Here is a 14656-nt window from a genome sequence, read left to right on the forward strand (position 1 = left end):
AAGAATAAGGAGATGAGAGTTCTGATTTCACTTAGAATGTAAAAATCTCCATGAGAATGTTTCTTCCATCTTAACAAAAAAAATGCCAGGTAATCTATAAAAATCATTTTTCTTGAGCCTATCAGATAGTTGAGGCCTCAAGATAACCAAGTAAATTGATGGGACTCAGTATCTGTGAAATAAACCATTTCATCTTTTTTTTTTTTTTTTTTGACTGCATTGGGTCTTCATTGCTCCACGTGGGCTTTCTCTAGTTGCGGCGAGCGGGGGCTACTGTTCGTTGTGGTGCATGGGCTTCTTATTTCAGTGGCTTCTCTTGTTGCCGAGCATGGGCTCTAGGCACGCAGGCTTCAGTAGTTGTGGCATGCGGGCTCAGCAGTTGTGGCACACGGGCTTTGTTGCTCCACCGTATGTGGGATCTTCCAGTACCAGGGCTCGAACCCATGTCCCTTTCATTGGCAGGCAGATTGTTAACCACTGCACCACCAGGGAAGTCCCCCATTTCATCTTTAGTAGAGCACAAGAGTCAAAGGTGGCTGGATAGGAAGAAATCAACTAAAATGTTAACAAATTCTTAGGAGTCCTAGGTGGTGCAGTGGATAAGGCTGCACTTCCAGTGCAGGGGGCCTGAGTTCAATCCCTGGTCAGGGAACTTTATCCCACGTGCATGCCACAACTAAGAGCTTGCATGCCACAACTAAGGAGCCCACGTGCTGCAACTAAGGAGCTGGCTAGCCACAACTAAGGAGCCCGCCTGCCGCAACTAAGACCTGGTGCAACCAAATAAATAAATACATGTTTTAAAAGCAAAACAAAAAAAACATTCTTAAAGGCCAAGTGTGGGTAGCATGTCAGTTTAGAATATCTAGGGACTTCCGAAGGAGAAGTTAGACCTTTACCAAACACAAACAAGAAAGTTTGGGAGCAGGGCAGGAGACCTGCAGAGATGCCTTTAGTGGCACAGGCAAACATGAAGTGATAGGCTGCTGTTGGGTGACATGCCCAAAGACTCACCTGCTTTCCCAAACCCTTCTCTTAAAAGTCTTAAGCTGCTAGAGCAGGGGCAGCAAGCCCTCTTACCTCCAAGGCTCAGAGAAAATTCCATTGCGCTTAAGGAAGGGACAGAAACAAAACCTAGCTGTCTGTGTGGGGGCAGGGGGGGCGTGTGGGGTAGCGAACAGTCTAGCCCCAGATACAAGTAGAGATCCAGTGTTGCTGAGGGCAGGATAGAAATAAAAACCCTCTCTCCTGGGAGGGAGGCAGGAAATGATTTTGGGCCCAGAAATCCTACACCAATACAAAGCAGATGTCTGCTAATGCTAATGATTGCTACTGAACTTTAATGATTAAATATTGAAGACTTTATTCATCTTATAACAAAGTTTGTACCCTTTAACCAGCATCTCCCCATTTCCCCCACCTAGCCCCTGGGAACTACCATTCTACCTTATGTTTCTGAGTTTGACCTTTTTTTTGAATTCCACATAACAAGTGATGTCATATAGTTTTTCTCTGTCTGGCTTATTTCACTTAGCACAATATCCTCCAGGCTCATCCTTGTCACAAATGCAGGATTACCTTTCTTCTCATGACCAAATAGTATTATATGTTTATATTTTCTGACATTTTCTGTATCTATTCATCCATTAACACTTAGATTGTTTTCATATGTTGAAGATTGTGAATAATGCTGCAATGATGTCTCTGAGATACTGATTTCATTTCCTGCAGGTATATACCCTGAAGGGGGCTTGCTGGATTACATGGTAGTTCTATTTTTGGTTTTCTTTTTTTTTTTTTTTTTTTAGGAACCTCTATACTCTTCCATCATGGCTATACCAATTTACACTCCAACCAACAATGTACAAGGGTTTCCTTTTCTCCAATTCTTGCCAACACTTGTTATCTCTTGTTTTTTTTTAATAAAACATCTTAACAGGTGTGAGGTGATATCTCATTGTGGTTTTGATTTGCATTTCCCTGATGATTAGTGATGCGGAGTACCTTTTCATGTACTTTTTGGCTGTGTGTGATATAATATTATCCATTGGAGTTAATGCAAACTCCAAAGTTGAGGTCATAGTCCCCAACAAAATTCCCTCATAAATTTAGATATACCCAGACTGCCCACACTTCTGACCAACTTACCACAAATTTGGGGGTTCCCGCAAACCTATCAGGTTTGATAATTCTCTAGGATAAACCAGAGAACTCAGGAAACATTATACTTATGACTAGTTTTGCTGTAATGATACAAATAAGGTTTAGCCAAGTAAAGAACACTTAGGGCAAGGTCTTGGAGGATCCCAAACATGGAGCTTCCATGCCTTCTCCCCATGGAATCAGGATGCATCACCATCTTGGCACACTGATGTGCTCACCAACCAGGAAGTTCAAATGACCCTTAATGTTCAGAGTTTTTACTGGAATTTCATTACATAGGCATGATTAATTGTACCACTGGCCATGTGACAGAAAGCAATCTCCAGCCCCTGACACCTCTCCAGTGGTCAGAAGGTCAGGCTGATATCATGTGGCTCGAAGCCTCAAAACTCTAATCCCTTTGAGCCCACCACAAAGATTAAAGACACTCCTATCGCTTAGGAAATTCCAAGGGTTTAGAAGCCCCATTGCAGGAACTCGAGGCAAAGAACAAATTCTTTACTGTACAACAACCCCACATTAACTGTCTGATATAAAGAGAGATGTACCCATATCTGGGCATAAGCAGTATCTACCTTAGTCCTTTCTGTTCTATACATGTATGACGTTTAGTCAAAAATTGAGACACACTAAAAAGCTGGGAAAAAAAAAAACTTTTGTCGAGATGACAAAAGATTCAGATTCAGAGATTCAGAGATGACTCAGATATTGGAACTCACAAAAAAATACCTTAATAACTGTGATTAATAAAAGACAAAATGTAAAAGTAAACAACGTGCAAAAACAAATGGGGAATTTCACAGAGATGGAAGCTTTTAAAATAGATTAGTGGAAATGCTAGCAAAAGCACAATATCAGAGGTTACGTTTATTAGCAGTTCTTTGACAGGCTCGTTAGCAGACTAGAATTGAATAAAGAATAGGTAACTTTGCCAATACATCAATAGAAATTTTCCAAACAGAAACACCAAGAGAAAAGAAAAAAATGAGGGGTGGGGAAGTAAGGAGAATAGAGCCTCCAAGAGCTAGGAGACAATATCAAACAATATGACATTCAAGTAATTGAAGTCCCAGAAGTAGAAGAAAGAGAAATGAGGTAGAAATAGATGAAGTAAAAATGGCCAAGGATTTTTGAAAAATTAATGAAACAGATTCAAGAATCCCAGAGAACCTCAAGCAGGATAAAAAACAATTATGTTACAAATGTAAAAGCACACCTAAATACATCATAGTCACATTGCTTCAAATCAAAGATAAATAGAAAATCATGAGAGCAGAGAAAAAGGAAAATTTTATACCAAAGAACAAATATGAGTTTCAATAGACTTCTCATCAGAAACTATAAAAGCCTGAAGACAATGGAAATGACATCTTTAGAATGCTAATAGAAAAAACTATCAACCCAGAATTCCATATACAGCAATAATATCTTTCAAAAAATTAAGGCAAAATAAAGATTTTTTCCAGAAAAACAAAGCTGATCATAAAGGAAAAACTAAGATTTTTTAAAAGAAGGAACAGGATACAAGATAGAAATTAGATCTACACAAAGAAAAGAAGTGAGGGAAATTGTAAAAAGTAAATATAAAAGATTTTTTCTTATTTTTAATCAATTTAGAAGTTAATTTACTGTCAAAGAGAATCTCAAAAGCAGCAAAAGAGAAGTGACTTGTCACATACAAGGGATCCTCAATAAAATATCAGCAGATTTGTTATCAGAAACATTGGAGGCCAGAAAGCAGTGGGCCAATATATTCAATGTGCTAAGAGAAAAAACCTGTCAAACAAGAATCCCAGGCTTCCCTGGTGGCACAGTGGTTGAGAGTCTGCCTGCCTATGCAGGGGACACGGGTTCGTGCCCCGGTCCAGGAAGATCCCACATGCCGCGGAGCAGCTGGGCCCGTGAGCCTTGGCTGCTGAGCCTGCACGTCCAGAGCCTGTGCTTCAAGAGTGTGAGAGAAATTAAGACATTCATGGATTAAAAAAAGCTGAGGAAGTTGATTATCACTACACCTGCCTGGCAAGGAATGTTTAAGAGTCCTGCAGGGTGCAATGAAAGGATATTAGACAGTCAAAGCTGGTATGAAGAAATAAATATCTCGATTAAGGAATCTGGGTGATGGCAGGCATCTGATTGAAGACAACAGCATCTGAGAAAATAGAAACCCTACCATTTGGATGATTCAGTGAACATACCATGGATTCATGGCTGTGGTTTTTCCATAGACTCTTAATCATTTCCTATTTAGGACTGTTGTGAAATAATTCATGTAAGTAATGGGGATATGTAAAGTCTCAAAGGATGACAGAAAAGCTCTACATTTAAAATAAGATATGGGAAAAAAAGCATTTATAGGACTCACTCTCATAGGTCACATTTACATTTAAAATAAAAGCAACCATATGGAAATATTAGGCCAGTTTGTTTTTAAATGTCTATTTCTGACTTTGAATGTATTTACTTGAGTTTGTACATGTCTCAAAGAAATGAGGAAAATATGATGTTCTCAAAGGCCTACTTCTTCTTTGCCAAAGTGTCGAGAACATTCATGGTAACAAAACTATATCTACATAGCCACTCTAACACATTCATATGAATTAAAGGGCTTAAAAGTTATACTTCCAAAAAAACATATTTCCTATTTCTTAATAAAATTTTAAACATTCTACTTTACTTCTTCAATGGGTTTTTTGAAGAGAGGTTCTACAGTTTCTTGGTCAGCAAATAGAGGAACTGAAGAGCTTGTGTTCTGTAGGCAAACGTTAACTGATAAATACCTAATGTCTGTAAGACTAAAAAATGTTTGGAGAGTTGTACATCTGCATGTTGTAGTTGGGTTAATTAGTTTCAAATTATATAACATAAGCAATATAATTTTTTAAAAATTAAAGTCAACATTTTCCCTTAAGGAGTCTACAGTATAAAACAATGATTTTCAATGTGTGCTTATGGATCCCTGTAGGGGGTTGTCCTGAGACCCCTTCACTTACTGAAGAGTCAAAACTATTTTCATCATAATACTAAGATGTTATTTGCCTTTTACACTGTGTCAATATTTGCAATGATAGTACAAAAGCAATGGTGGTGAAACTGCTGGCACAAATCAAGGCAGAGGCACCCGACTGTTAGCAGTAACCATTGCATTCTTCATAGCCAGGCATTCACAGTATTGAAAACAAAAGATGACCTTCACTTAAGAATGTTCTTGATAAAGGAGTAAAAATTAATTTTATTAAACTTCAACTTTATATATTAATATGAACTCACATTTGAATACATACCAATATTACTTAGTTAAAAGGTATTATTAAAAATAAAATTACAAAAAAATAAAAATAAAAAAATAAAATTACATAAACTGACAGTTCAATAAATCGTATTTGAAAGTATTATATCTACTGTATCCCTATATGGGAAATACCGTGTGTGTGTGTGTGTGTGTGTGTGTGTGTGTGTTTCTCAACATTTCTGCACATTCAGTGATGATATATTAGTAGTTTGAAGTCAGACATTGTGGGTGTGCCTATACCACAGAAATCAGTAAATGGTACATGTCTAAAATTTTACCCTTGAAGAAACATTTACCCCAGTTGTTAAACATTTACCAGCACATCACTGGATATAATCTACCTAAACAAAAGTTCAGTGGGATCTGTGATGGTTAATTTTATGTGTCAACTTGACTAGGCTAAGGGATGCCAAGACAGATGGTAAAACATTATTTCTGGGTGTGTCTGTGTTTCTGGAAGAGATTAGCATTTGAATCAATAGACTGAGTAAAGAAAATCTGCCCTCACCAATGTGGGCATGCATCATCCGATCTGTTGAGGGCCCAAATAGAACAAAAATGGTGAAAGAAGAGTGAATTCTTATTGTCTCTTTCTGAGCTAGGATGTCAGATATAGTAGCTTCTGGTTTTCAGGCCCTTCAGACTCTGGGACTTATACCAGCAGTCCCCCAGTTCTCAAGCCTTTGGCCTGAGACTGGGAGTTACACCACTGACTCCCCTAGTATTCAGGCCTTTGGACTGGGACTAAATTATACCACTGGCTTTCCTGGTTCTCCAGTTTGCAGAAGGCAGATTGTGGGACTTATCCTCCTTAACCAGTGAGCCAATTTCTATACTAAATCTCTTCTTATATATAACTATATATCTATAAAAAAGATGTATTCATTCTGTTTTTTCTAGAGAATGCTAATACAGAGTCATCATTAATTTAAGTATATTAGGTGGTCCTGAAACCCAAAAGTTTAAGAACTCCTGATCTAAGATAATCTTGCAGCATTAGTCTTTAACAGTTTGTTCCTTACCTAGTCTATCTGAGAATGTAAGGATATGCTATTCATAGACCCTTCATCAAATCATCCCACCTTGCCTCTTTTCAGGAACCTAACTATACTACTCCTACTCCTAATCCTACTCCTACTCTTTCTCCTACAACTGCTGCTGTTGCGTTTAACTGCAACTATTGCAATAAATAGTTGACATTTATTGTGTGATAAGTGCCTGACTCTACTAAGTATTTTATGATCATTATTTCATTTATTTCTTACAAGAACCCTACAAGATAGGAACATTTATAATTTTCATTCTATAGATGTGAAAACTGAAGCTGTGAGACATTGACTAACTTGCCCAAGTTTAAATCCAGGTCTATACAACTCTAAAATGAACCACTTATTCATTTCAATTAATCATCTATTCATTCACTCACTCTTTTTGTACTTGAGATTTATGTAGGTATTTAATTTGTTGCATGAAAATGGCCCATCTCCTTTATGGAACATCTCTTGAGGGCTGGGATGGTGCCCTATAATTTTTTTTAGTCCCTCAACTATTATTTATGCACTTTGAGGTGCTCAAATAATAATTGTTGAAGACTGAGTTCTCAGTGTTTGACAAAGTGTCTATTACATCAGAGATTTTAAACTCTAAGATACTATTCATTCAATGAATACCTATAAGCATCTATGACGTAAAAGATGCTGTGCTAGATGCAGAAGGCACATACAGTCTCTGCTAATGAAGCTTATGTTCCAATAGAAGAGATAAACATTAAACAAGTAAATGATTTAAACTGTGATGACTATTATTTTGCAGGAAATGATGTGTATATGAGAGTCATTAACTTAGTCTGGGAGATGACCAGAAGAAGTCCCTCAAAGAAATGAACTAAAGAATGAACTGAGTGAATTACAGAAAGTTAGATGAAATGAAATGGCAGAGGATTATGTCCCAGATGAAGGAACAAGATAAAACCCCAGAAAAACAACTAAATGAAGTGGAGATAGGCAACTGTCCAGAAAAAGAGTTCAGAATAATGATAGTGAAGATGATCCAGGGTCTCAGAAAAAGAATGGAAGCAAAGACTCAGAAGATGCAAGAAATGTTTAACAAAGATCTAGAAGAACTAAAGAACAAACAGAGATTAACAATACAATAACTGAAATGAAAAATACACTATAAGGAATCAACAGCAGAATAAATAAGGCAGAAGAATGGATAAGTGACCTGGAAGACAGAATAGTGGAAATCACTGCCGTGGAATAGAATAAAGAAAAAAGAATGAAAAGAAATGAAGACAGCCTAAGAGACCTCTGGGACAACATTAAATAAACCAACATTCACATTATAGGGGTCCCAGAAGGAGAAGAGAGAGAGAAAGGACTTGAGAAAATATTTGAAGAGATAATAGCTGAAAACTTCCCTAGCATGGGAAAGGAAACAGTCAACCAAGTTCAGGAAGGGCAGAGAGTCCCAGGCAGGATAAACCCAAGGAGGAACACATTGAGACACATAGTAAAAAAATTGACAAAAATTGAAGACAAAAAAATATTAAAAGCAACAAGGGAAATATGACAAATAACATACAAGGGAATCCCCATAAGATTATCAGCTGATTTCTCAGCAGAAACTCTGCAAGCCAGAAGGGAGTGGCAAGGAAATATTTAAAGTGATGAAACAGAAGAATCTACAACCAAGAATACTCTACCCAGCAAGTCTCTCATTCAGATTTGATGGAGAAATCAAAAGCTTTACAGACAAGCAAAAGCTAAGAGAATTCAGCACCACCGGACCAGCTTTGCAACAAATGTTAAAGGAACTCCTCTAGGTGGGAAAGAGACTAGCAACTAAAAAAATACCTTGTACATATATACACTGTTATAGCAAAACCTCATGGGAACAGTAAACCCAAAAACTACAACAGATACACACATGAAAAAGAAAAAGCAACCCAAACACAACACTACAGATGTTCATCAGACTATAAGAGAAGAGAACAAAAGAGGAAGGGAAGAAAAAAGACCTACAAAAACAAACACAAAACAATTAAGAAAATGGCCATAGGAATACATGTATCGATAATTACCTTAAATGTAAATGGATTAAATGCACCAACCAAAAGACACAGACTGGCTGAGTGGATACAAAAGCAAGACCCGTGTATATGCTGTCTAACACAGACCCACCTCAGACCTAGGAACACATACAGGCTGAAAGTGAGGGGATGGAAGAAGGTATTCCACACAAATGGAAATCAAAAGAAAGCTGGAGTAGCAATACTCATATAAGACAAAATAGACTTTAAAATAAAGACTGTTATAAAAAACAAAGAAGGACACTACATAATGATCAAGGGATCAATCCAAGAAGAAGACATAACAATTATAAATATATATGTACTCAACAAAGGAGCACCTAAATATATAAGGCAGATACTAACAGCCATAAAGGGAGAAATTGACAGTAACACAATAATAGTGGGGCACTTTAAGAAGCCATTTTTATCAATGGAAAGATCATCCAGACAGAAAATCAATAAGGAAACACAGGCCTTAGGTGACACATTAGACCAGATGGACTTAATTGATAGAACATTCCATCCCAAAGCAGCAGAACACATATTCTTCTTAAGTGCACATGGAACATTCTCCAGGATTGACCATATGCCGGGCCACAAGACAAACCTTAAATTTAAGAAAACTGAAATCATATCAAGCATTTCTTCCGATCACAACACTATGAGATTACAAATAAACTACAAGAAAAAAAAACTAGAAAAAACACAAACACGTGGAGGCTAAACAATATGCTACTAAACAACCAATGGATCACTGAAGAAATTAAAAAATACCTAGAGACAAATGAAAATGAAAGCACAATGATCCAAAACTTATGGGATGCAGCAAAAGCAGTTCTAAGAGGGATGTTTATAGCAATAAAATCTTACCTCAGGAAACAAGAAAAATCTCAAATAAACAACCTAAGCTTACACCTAAAGAAACTAGGGAAAGAAGAACAAACCCCAAAGTTAGTAGAAGGAAAGAAATCATAAAGATCAGAGCAGAAATAAATGAAATAGAGACAAAGAAAACAATAGCAAAGATCAATGAAACTAAAAGCTGGTTCTTTGAAAAGAAAAACAAAATTGATAAACATTTAGCCAGAATCATCAAGAAAAAAAGGGCAAGGACTCAAATCAATAAAATTAGAAATGAAAAAGGAGAAGTTACAACTGACACCACAGAAATACAAAGGATCATAAAAGACTACTACAAGCAACTATATGCCAATAAAATGACAACCTGGAAGAAATGGACAAATTCTTAGAAAGGTACAGTCTCCCAAGACTGAAGCTGGAAAAAATAGAAAATATGAACAGACTAATCACAAGCACTGAAATTGAAACTGTGATTAAAATACCCCCAACAAACAAAAGTCCAGGACCTGATGGCTTCAGAGGCAAATTCTATCAAACATTTAGAGAAGAGATAACACCTATCCTTCTCACACTCCTCCAAAATATAGCAGAGGGAGAAACACTCCCAAACTCATTCTATGAGGCCACCATCACCCTGAAACCAAAACCAGACAAAGATACCACAAAAAAAGAAAATTACAGGCCAATACCACTGATGAACCCAGACACAAAAATTCTCAACAAAATACTAGCAAACCGAATCCAACAATACATTTAAAGAATCATACACTATGATCAAGTGGAATTTATCCCAGGGATCAAAGGATTTTTCAATATCCACAAATCAATCAGTGTGATACCCCACATCAACAAATTGAAGAATAAAAACCATATGATCATCTCAACAGATGCAGAAAAGCTTTTGACAAAATCCAGCACAGATTTATGATAAAAACTCTCCAGAAAGTGGACATAGAGGGGAATATACCTAAACATAATAAAGGCCATATACAACAAACCTACAGCTAACATCATACTCAATGGTGAAAAGCTGAAAGCATTTCCTCTAAGATCAGGAAGAAGACAAGAATGTCCACTCTTGCCACTTTTTTTTTTTTTTTTGCGGTATGCAGGCCTCTCACTGTTGTGGCCTCTCCCATTGCGGAGCAGAGGCTCCGGACACGCAGGCCCAGCGGCCATGGCTCACGGGCCCAGCTACTCCGCGGCATGTGGGATCTTCCCGGACCGGGGCACCAACCCGTGTCCCCTGCATCGGCAGGCGGACTCTCAACCACTGCGCCACCAGGGAAGCCCAATTGCCACTTTTATTCAACATAGTTTTGGAAGTCCTAGCTATGGCAATCAGAGAAGAAAAATAAATAAAAGGAATCCAAACTGGAAAAGGAGATGTTAAACTGTCACTGTTTGCAGATGACATGATACTATACATAGAAAATCCTAAAGATGCTATCAGAAAACTACTAGAGCTCATCAATGAATTTGGTAACATTGCAGGTTACAAAATTAATAAACAGAAATCTGTTGCATTTCTATACACTAACAATGAAAGATCAGAAAAAGAAATTCAAGAAACAATCCCATTTAGCATCGCATCGAAAAGAGTAAAATACGTAGGAATAAACCTACCTACAGAGACAAAAGACCTGTACTCTGAAAACTGTAAGACACTGATGAAAGAAATCAAAGAAGACACAAACAGATGGAAAAATATACCACGTTCTTGGATTGGAAGAATCAATATTATCAAAATGAGTATACTACCCAAGGCAATCTACAGATTCAATGCAATTCCTATCAAATTACCAATGGCATTTTTCACAGAAGTAGAACAAAAAATCATAAAATTTGTATGGAGACACAAAAGACCCTGAATAGCCAAAGCAACCTTGAGAAAGAAAAACAGAGCTGGAGGAACCAGACTCCCTGGCCTCAGACTATACTACAAAGCTATAGTCGTCAAAACAGTATGGTACTGGCACAAAAATAGAAACATAGATCAATGGAACAGGATAGAAAGCCCAGAAATAAACCCACACACCTATGGTCAATTAATCTATGACAATGGAGGCAAGACTACACAATGGTGGAAAGACAGTCTCTTCAACAAATGGAGCTGGGAAAACTGGACACCTACACTAAAAAAATGAAATTAGATAATTCTTTAACACTATGCACAAAAATAATCTCAAAATGGATTAAAGACCTAAATGTGAGACCAGACACTATAAAACTCCTAGAGGAAAACATAGGCAGAACACTCTCTGACATAAATCGCAGCAATATTTTTTTCAATTTGTCCCCCAGAATAATGGAAATAAAAACAAAAATAAACAAATGGGACATAATTAAACTCAAAAGCTTTTGCACAGCAAAGGAAACCATAAACAAAATGACAAGACAACCCACAGAGTGGGAGAAAATACTTGCAAATGATGTGACTGCCAAGGGATTAGACTCCAAAATTTACAAAGAGTTCATGAGGCTTAATATCCTCAAAACAAACAACCCAATCCAAAAATGGGCAGAAGACCTAAATAGACATTTTTCCAAAGAAGACATACAGATTGCCAAGAGGCACATGAAAAGATGTTCAACATCACTAATTATTAGAGAAATGCAATAACTATGAGATATCACCTCACACCAGTCAAAATGGCTATCATCAAAAAATCCACAAACAGTAAATGCTGGAGAGGGTTTGGAGAGAAGGGACCCCTCCTACACTGCTGGTGGGAATGTAAATTGGTACAGCCGCTTTCGAGAACAGTATGGAGAACAGTTCATTAAAAAACTAAAAACAGAGCTACCATATGACCCTGCAATCCCACTCCTGGGCACATATCCAGAGAAAAACATGGTCCGAAAGGATACATGTACCCCAATGTTCATTGCAGCACTGTTTACAATAGCCAAGACATGGAAGCAACCTAAATGTCCACTGACAGAGGAATGGATAAAGAGGATGTGGTACATATATACAATGGAATATTACTCAGCCATTAAAAAGAATGAAATAATGCCATCTGCAGCAACATGGATGGAACTAGAGATTGTCATACTGCGTGAAGTAAGTCAGATAGAGAAAGAGAAATATCATATGATATCCCTTATATGTGGAACCTAAAAAGGTATGATACAAGTGAACTTATTTGGAAAATAGAAACAGACTCACCGACCTATAGAACAACTTACAGTTACTGGGGGGAAGGGTGGGGGGAAGGGATAGTTAGGGAGTTTGGGATCGACGTGTACACACTGCTATATTTAAAATGGATAACCAACAAGGACCTACTGTATAGCACAGGGAACTCTGCTCAATGTTATGTGGCAGCCTGGATGGGAGGGGAGTTTGGGGGAGAATGTATACATGTATATGTATGGCTGAGTTGCTTCACTGTGTACCTGAAACTATCACAATATTGTTAATTGGCTATACTCCAATATAAAATTAAAAATTTTTTAAATATAGGAAATAAAATATAAAGTGGATAGAAAAGAATTTTATGATTAAAAAAAAGAATGAATTGGGCAGCTCAAGGAGTAGAAGGGGAGTGTTCCATGAAGAGGGAATGAAAAAACAGTATATCTATTCAACCAATGTATTATGAAGAAGGCACTTGGTAACTATTTGTTGCGTGAAGATTTGGCTAGCACACATGGAAAAGCAGTCTTGCCTTCCCATTAAGAGACCCAAGCAATTTTAAGTGCTTAGAATTCTCATGTAATATACTCAAAAAAAAATCTAATAGGCAGAATAGAAAGATTAAAAAATAGATCAAGTTAAAGTAATAAATATGGAATGAATAAATTGGCTTCATAGGATGCCCATATGACATAGAGAGGACAAGAGAGTTGAGGGACTTTCTTGGTGATCCAGTGGTTAAGACACCATCCTTCCATTGCAGGGGGCCCGGGCTCAATTCCTGGTCAGGGAACTAGATCCCTCATGCCACAAGTAAAAGATCCTGCATGCTGCAACTAAAGATCTCGCACACCACAACAAAGATCCCGCGTGCTGCAACTAAGACCTGGCATAGCCAAATAAATAAATAAATATTACAGAAAAAAGAGAGAGCGAGTTGAGGCAAGGTCCTAGATGGCTGTCTCTAGAATGTGCAACCCTCAGCATTACACAGGCATAAAGAAGTCATGTATCTTAATGGAAAAGAGTCTCCAAGGGAGCAGAGACTCAACACCTGTGTCCCTACAGGAGTCCTAAAAGGTGTCTTATTACTGGGTCTATATATTATGCACCCAAATCTTTCACTCGTATTAATCAGCCTGTATTTCTTGTGCCTGTCAGCCTAATTAAAATGTGTGTAAGCCAAGGAAATTAGAAGGTTGGTCATCTTGAGGGCTGAGAGGAATGAAGCAGGAGAAAAAGGCTAGGGCTGCACTTCCTTCAGAGATCAGAAGAGAGACTGTTAACTGCTGGTTATACAAAACCTATTAGTATCTTAGTTTTGACTCTAGGTTGAATACACCTTCCTAAACAGCATGCGCAGAACTCTAAAGTAATAAATGCAGAAAATCTCTTAATTGTTAAAGAAATCTTCTAATAAAGATCAAGGCGAGTTCATTGAGCAGGACACACCTAGGACAATTTAGAGATGTTTAGGAGGTCTACAGACTTCCTCACAATATCTGCTTTACATGCAAATTTATTAGTTATACCAGCAGTAGTGGGGTAACTATGTTAAACTTTTTGATATTCTAAACTAGGAATATTGATGAGGGTAGGCTTTAGTGATACAGTCCTTGAAAGTACCTATGAAGCATATCAGAGATGCCAATTTGATATGTAACTTGAGTCCTAGTGACCTCTTCGTGCTAGTATATTAACCATTAAATATAGTTGTATCCTGAGGGACTTTTATAGTACTTGGGAGTTCTCCAAAAAAGGGGCCTACCACATCCCCTAAGATACATGATAAGAACATTCTTCAAATTGATGGGCTAGAGAAGTCTCCATCACAAAGCCTGCTTTAAAGGCCCGAGATTTATTCTTAGATCCCAGATAAAAAATAAGCCACATAAAGTGCCTGACACATGGTCTGTGCTTAGTAAGTATTTGTTGAATCAATGCTGAGTAAGAGCTGTATGGTTACATCTCCTAGGAATTTTCTTCTCTTTGATTTCAGGTTCCTCATGCCCTTGGCTCTAGGTGCCTCAGGATGAGAAAGTCACCACTGCTCCCCATATGACTTCCTCATATATTGTAAATGCTCAGTAACAATTCATATAGAAATAGTAACTGAGTTCTTGTGGCA

The sequence above is a fragment of the Grampus griseus genome, assembly GCF_964374135.1.
Source record: "Grampus griseus genome assembly, chromosome: 5".
Classification (NCBI taxonomy): Eukaryota; Metazoa; Chordata; class Mammalia; order Artiodactyla; family Delphinidae; genus Grampus; species Grampus griseus.